Genomic DNA, 7,145 nt, shown 5'->3' with positions numbered 1-7,145 from the left:
GCACCTTTCCTCGTCCACAGGTTCTGGCTCTTACTGGTCCCCAGAGCGCTCTCAGGATGGGGCTGAAGTACCTCATTTCCACAGATTCAAGACCCTTCCTCCAAGAACCCTGGCTCAGTTCTCACCCCCCCCCCCCAAACTCTCAGGGTCCTACCTTTTCATTTTCAGGTCAGCTGAACAAACAAGAAGGGCTTAGGCGGTCTGTTACTGACCCTCCGGAGTCCGTCTCCAACAAGGCTTCTCCTGCCGGTGTCGGTCAAGCCAGTAGAACCAGACTGAGTTCCGCTCAGAAACAAAGGGAAGCTTTGTCCTTCAATCAGAGAAGGGACAGGCGCGAGCTCCAGCTCTGGAGCAGCTGCTCTCCCGCAGGCGGCGGGCGGGGCGGCTTCATAGGGATCCGGGGAGGGGGCGGGGTTCTCGCTGGCTGGCGCACGCGCGTTGCGCACGCTCCAGATCGCGGAGCCCAGGGCAGCGTCTCCGCACACGGTCCCCGCCGCCATCTTGGACTGTGCCACGCGCAGCCTTCTGCAGGCGCCCGAGCTGAGGTGTCGGCGCGGCCGCTCCTCACTTAAAACTCTGGTCTGAGCCGCCGGGTCGGAGGCCTCTGCTCGAGGCACCGTGTGAGCAAGTGAGACTGGACTAAACACAGAGGGAAAAAAAAAAAGGTTAGACTTTGCTTTATTACCTAGATTCTATTTTTATTTCCTGGAAATTGTTCATGGGCTTTGCTGTGGCAGTTTAAATTCATCGTGTCTTTTTATTTTCTGTAATTTGGATGCTTTGGCATCTTGGGGCCTTGCTGACCCTGGAGGGATTAGCCACTTCCTAGAGATAGCAAATGGCTCACCTGTGAGTATTGCTTTCCCCTGCAAACCAACCAGCCCAGAGCCCATGCCCCCAGCCTCCTCTTTTATTGACCTCCCCCCTTGGGGCCACTTTCCATTTGTTCATCACCTCAGGGCCAGGTACCTGACAACTAGGGATAGCCCTGCACCCTAGAACCTGCTGAAATTATCCAAATTTGCTAGTCCTAAACCCTTACCTTGCACGCTCCTTCCCACAGAAACCGCATTTTTCTCCACAGAGCCCTCGTAATTATAGCTGATCAGTTTCTTCTTACAAGGTTTCAACAATATGTAATATAATTTGGGTTTATTTGTGCTAGTACCGTCTAAAATGGTTCAAGAATAAGAGACTGTCTCTGAACGTTACAAGGAAAAAGATTTGAAATACTATATACATGAGAATGGTGCACATCATTTTACTGTCAGAATTATCGAAAATATTTGCAATTTACGTTAACTGAAGAGAATTGTTGGGATTTTATTGTATGTAGTATGCTTATCCTTCATTTATTCCTAAAGCAACATGTTTGCTATAAATACATACATCATTGTCATGGCCACATTTTCCCTTGCTCCCTTGGCCTCCCGTCCAACCCTGGTTCTTCCCTGTGTGACCCTGCACCATGGATGTGTCCCCTCCCCTTGGGTTCTGTAAGTATAACTACCTCGTCAGTGATAATCATCTTCTGATCTTTTGGCCTCACCATATCTGAATAATCATAAAACCTACATTTTAAACACTGTTAGAAAAACAAGGTGTTCCTTCCTCTCCTGAAATGTGTTAAGACTCAACCCCACCCCTGTCCCAAAGAACAAAAAATATTTCTCACACTTCCCTCTTGAGTTATTCCATCCCCACCCGTCCAGTGGTCAAGGGAAGTGAGGAGGGACTTCCTGTCACAGCAAGGAAGTTCTAGAAGTTTCATCCGATTAGATAAGATTTGGGGGTCTGCCCTCATGTACTGCTGCCTTTAAAACCTCTTCCTGTTTTTGTATAAATTGATGCTTTGACATATCTGTACACTGTGAAATATTCACTTCGGTGAAGCTAATGGACACCCGTCACCTCACGTGGTTACCTTTTGTGTGTGTGTGTGGTGAGAACACGTAGGATCTACTCTTTCAGCATACTTCAAGTATCCAGTACAGTATTGTTACCTGTAGCCACCATGCTATGTATTAGAGATCCAGACCTTATTCTTTTTTGCATAACTGAAACTTTGTGTATGTTGGCCAACATCTTGCCATTTACCGCTCCTGCACAGCTCCTAGTAACTACCTTTCTACTCTCTGCTTGTATGAGTGTGATTATTTTTGATTCCACACATAAGTGAGACCGTACAGTACATGTCTCTTTGTGTCTGGCTTATTTCACTTAGCACGATGTCCTCTGGGTTCATCCATGTTGTTATAAATGGTGGAATTTCCTTTTTAAAGACTGAATAATGTTATTTTGTATGTATATACATTTTCTTAATCCATTCATCCATTGATGGACTTTTAGGTTGTTTCCATATCTTGGATACTATGAATAATGCTGCAAGAAACATAGGAGTGCAGGTGTCTCTTTAAAATACTGATTTCAGTTTCTTTGGATAAATACCCAGGAGTGAGATTGCTGGGTCATATGGTAGTTTCGTTTTTAATTTTTTGAGGCCTCTCCATACTGTTTTCCATAATGGTTTTACCAATTTACATTCCCACCAACAGTGTACCAGGGTTCCTCTTCCTCCACATCCTCACCAATACTCCTTTTTTTTTTCATTTACATAATAGCCATCCTAGCAGGTGTGAGGTGATTTTTCTGGGTTTGGTTTGCATTTCCCTGATGACTGGTGATGCTGAGCACCTCTCCGTGTACTTATTGGCCAGTAGTATGTCTTCTTTGGAAAAATGTGTGTCTGGTTCTTTTGCCCGATTTTACATTGGATTATTTATTTATTTTGCTATTGAGTTATATGAGTTCCTTATGCATTTTGGATGTCAACCCCTTACTAGATATATGGTTTGTAAGTGTGTCCTCCCATGCCTTTTCGTTTTGTTGATTGTGTTCTTTGCTGTGCAAAAGATTTTCTGTTTGATGTAGTCCCACTTGTTTATTTTTGCTTTTGCTGCCTGTGATTTTGGTGTCATATGCAAAACTTGTTGTTGAGACCAATGTCAAGGAGCTTTTCTCCTATGTCTTCTTCCAGGAGTTTGTGGCTTCAGATCTTAAGTTTAAGCTTTAGATTTATTTTGAGTTGATTTTGTGTATGGTGTAAGATAAAGGTCCAATTTTGTTCTCTTGTGTGTTGCTGTCCAATTTTCCCAACACCGAAGAGTCACAAAGAGGCTATCTTCTCCCCATGTGTATTCCTGGCACACTTGCTGATTAGTTGACTGTGTAATGCACAGGTTTATTTCTAGGCTCTCGATTCTGTTCCATTTGTCTATGGTTCTGTCTTTATGCCAGTACCATACTGTTTTGATTACAACAGCTTTGTAATATAATTTGAAACCAGGAAGTGTGATGTCTCCCTCTTCATTGTTTCTCAAAATTGCTTTGGCTATTCAGGGTCTTTTGTGGTTCCCTGTGAATTTTAGGATTGCTTGTTCTATTTCTGTGAATTTTTTGCTTGAACAGTGCTTTGGGCCCTCTCCACTGGACTCCCAGGTTCTCACAAAGGTGTGTTTCTGAATGGTTGTCAAAATCGATATTTCTGTGGAGGTTTGAGGGCTACAGTCTCCTGTTCTGCCACCCTGCTCGTGTCAGGCTTCCCAAGTCCCCTCTTTGTGCTTATTAAGAATCAGCATTGAACTTGGGGTTGGAGGCCAGTTGGCTCTGTGTCCATCTAGGTCTCTAAACTTTTATGAGACTCAATTCCTCAGGGCCTTGTTTTCTGCTTCCATTGATAAGAATTTTGGGTTATATTATTGAATTCCTTTGTTCCTATTTCTTTAGGTTTAAAAGTTTTATCAAATTCTCATGCTTTGTCTAATTTGTGAACAGAAATCAAACAAATGCAGTATTTCCTTATCTTTGCTGGTAGACAGCAGTTGCAATGACTCACCAGTTAGACTTCCAGGGCATTCTTAATTCAAGGGCTTGCTCTTCCCAATTTCTATTTGAATACCTATTTCTCCTCAATGATTTAATGATTTAATGGGTGATTTAATGGGTGGCTTCTCTTAGTCAATAAGTTATCTATCCTCACTGCCCATAACCACCTTGGCCCAGAACTTAGTGCCTCTCACGTCCTCCAGGACCTACCAAATGCAAAAACTTCCAAACTGGTATATCTGCTTCCAGCCTCTCTAAGTCACCCTGTGAAATAGTTTCCTAGTGATGTCATAGCAAAATATTACAAATTTTATGGCTTAAAACAACACACATTTATTCTGTCACAGTTCTGGAGGCACAGTTCTGGAGGCACAGTTCTGGAGGAACAGTTCTGGAGTCTGAAATCAAGGTGTCAGAGAGCCATGTTCTCTGACACCTGTAGCCAAGGATCCTTCCTTGCCTCTTCCAGCTTCTGGTCACACCGTGAATTCCTCAGCTGGGGGCAGCATCACTTTAACATCTGCCTCTGTCTTCCCATGAACATCTTCTCCCTGTCCTCACATGGCACATGTCTCTTCTTATAAGGATTCTAGTTTATATTGGATTCAGGGCCCACCCACTCCTTATGACTTCATTTTAACTAATTACATCAGAAAGGACACTATTTCCAAATAAGGTCACATTCATATGTACCAGGGTTAGGACTTAAACATATCATTTTGAGGGACACAATTTGATCTTATAATACCTGGCTTACTGTGAGCACGTCAATCTTTTGGCTGTAGTGCTGTTTTCCCCCGTGTCACTGTAATAGAGGGCACAAGGAAATGACCTTAGGGTATTTTGAGCAAGAAGTTGCAAAAAGAAGGAGTAATAGTGTCCTCAGTAACTAAAATATCTGTAATGAGTTAGTGCAGAAAGGGGGAACATCGACCCAAAGAAATAAAGCAGATCCTAATCCAAGACCCAGCTGCAGCCTTGTCAACACTGTGGGGTGTGTGTGTGTGTGTGTGTGTGTGTGTGTGTGTGTGTGTGTGTTACAGTGGGTTAGTCAGCTATGGAAGCTCAAATAAGGGAGACAGGGAGACCAGTGAAGGGTGTATCTTCCATGCATTCATGAGGTGCAAGACCTGGGCCTGGTGTCCTGGGAAGCTGGACAGAAAAGTGGTTAAGATGGAGATGGTTCTGGCTTTGTGTGCGTACTCCCTTTCCTCATAGTTGGGTGACCTTGGACAATTTACATGATCTCTTTAAGCCTCAGATACCCCGTCTTTAGAATTTGAATGTTCATTCCTCCCTTTGGTTGGTTGTGTACCAAGAGCACGTGAGTGCCTGGCATAGAAAGTGCTAGGTGGTCGTTACGATAATGATCGCACACAAGTATGTGTTAGGCTCTTGGGTGCAAATGGCAGAAGTAGCTTATTCAAAAAACAGAATTTGTGACTCCAGCTAAAATCACCAGAACTTTGTGCTTCTGTGGATTACTAAAGACCTTTTCGTAACTGTGTTGCCTAGGTGAATGAAACTAGGTACTTCCCAAGTCTTTCTCCTTGATCTTGGGTCAAAGAGCTTTTATCTTCCTCTGCGTCCAGCTGCCTACTCCTCTAAGGAAAAAGAGTGGGGAGAAAATGAATACTGCTCCGGTCACAAAAATGTTTCCAATAAAGATAACTTTAATTATTGAGAAGTTTAACTTGAAATGAAGCTCCACACAACAAAGACCTTCTTATGTATGTATATGATTCTCATTCACCATCTGCCTGGTTTTCGCTCTTGGTAACCAGCTTTCACTGTGTTCTGAAGTGTTGTCATATCTCTTTTGCGATCCCTGTGGGCCCTGAAAATGGAATCCAAGGGCTTTTTTTTTCTCTTTGTTTCTTTGTTTATTTTACCACACAGGGCTTTGTTTTGGATAATTAAAATGCTGTATATGGTAGAATCTTTCTACTGGAAAGATGAGAAAAGATAAACTACACCAGGGCTTACTGTTTTCAGTTTTGCTGTGACTTACTTTGCCTTTGCTCAATATCATTTCTTGCTCTTGGTGAAAAATGGAGCTCTCAATAAATATAGACTCCTGGGAGAATGGTATCGCACTAATAAGCCCAAACCAGTGGATGCAGCCTATGAAAAGCGCAAGAAAAGCTCTCTTAGCTTCGGTTTCCATTTCCTTTTTGTTTCACTCTAGGCTATTTCTGAAGGAGGTGAAATACTCCGTTCTAATTAGTGGACTAGGGAAATTATGTGACTAATACAGTTATTTCCTGAGAATATTTCTATGAATGTTTGTGGAATATAAAAATATAATAAATATAATTTATAGACATTCACGAATACAGACACAAGTGCAAGTTTAGTATCTGGCACTTGAAAAGGTAGACCTAAGACCACAAAGAAATGATAGCTTTTGTAACCATCTTTGTTCCTACACCTGCTTGGGAGCTTTACTGTGTTAACGACAAAGCCCTATTGTGCCTACGTTCCCTCCAACCATTCTGGACTCGTTATTACCCTGATGAGAGCTGAGGAAGGGTAGACGCACTCACTCCTTTCTGACCTTTTGTTCAGACTAGACCCAGACTATTGTGAGTGAAGACTGTGTAACTGATTGGCTGCTGGGTTTGCAGGTCAACAAACGGTAAGCATTTTACTCTGCTAGTACCTAAAGAAATCCTGTTGTCTGCAGCAATTTCCAGTGGCCTCGGTTCATCCTGGGATTTAGTACTCATAATCCAGGTAGGATACAATGAGACTGAGGCACTTAGACACCACTGGCTGTTGATGGTGTCAAAAAAAAAATAAGTCTATACTTAGTAAGGAGAGACCTTATTCCAAAGAATTGCAGGAATTGGGGGAGAGAGTGCTGTAACCATAAGGTCCGTTAAGTGTCTTGAGAGTTAGGCAAAAAGGGTTTTTCTCTTCTAGAGAGGACTGAGCAAGGCTAGAAGGACTGAGTGTGAGGAAGTGATGGGATAATGGATCAGACAATATCTGACCCAGAGGCCAGCCTGTTCTTAGGAAGGGTTGGCCATCTGCTGCTCAGGCCAAGGGTGGGCCAACATTCAGGGCTAGGAGGAAGGAGAGAAGCTTAAACAAAGCTTGGTTAAAAAGCGTTTTGTTCCAATTTTTCATTGGGCACAAAAGCTAATCTTTTATGAGGCCAACAGTGGAAATTGGAGGGTATGTGTCTGGCCTTGTCCTAGGTCAACAAGGTGGGCATTCATGAGTCTTATCTAAGTCATATGAGGAAGGAGGGTGCT

General features: G+C 43.0%; 1 long non-coding RNA gene across 1 annotated transcript in view; it reads left to right on the top strand.

The window, feature by feature from the left end:
- Positions 1-544: 544 nt before the first annotated feature.
- The window catches only part of LOC116668647, a 154,364-nt gene continuing 147,763 nt past the window's right edge, over positions 545-7,145 (top strand). Inside the window, exon 1 of the long non-coding RNA XR_004325879.1 lies at positions 545-665. This is a non-coding gene — a long non-coding RNA (uncharacterized LOC116668647). The remainder of the gene's footprint in view (positions 666-7,145) is intronic.

This window comes from Camelus ferus, chromosome 14 (assembly GCF_009834535.1).
Source record: "Camelus ferus isolate YT-003-E chromosome 14, BCGSAC_Cfer_1.0, whole genome shotgun sequence".
Lineage (NCBI taxonomy): Eukaryota > Metazoa > Chordata > Mammalia > Artiodactyla > Camelidae > Camelus > Camelus ferus.
The sequence above is the reverse complement of the archived record's forward strand: the minus strand, read 5'-3'. Positions and strand labels throughout refer to the sequence as shown.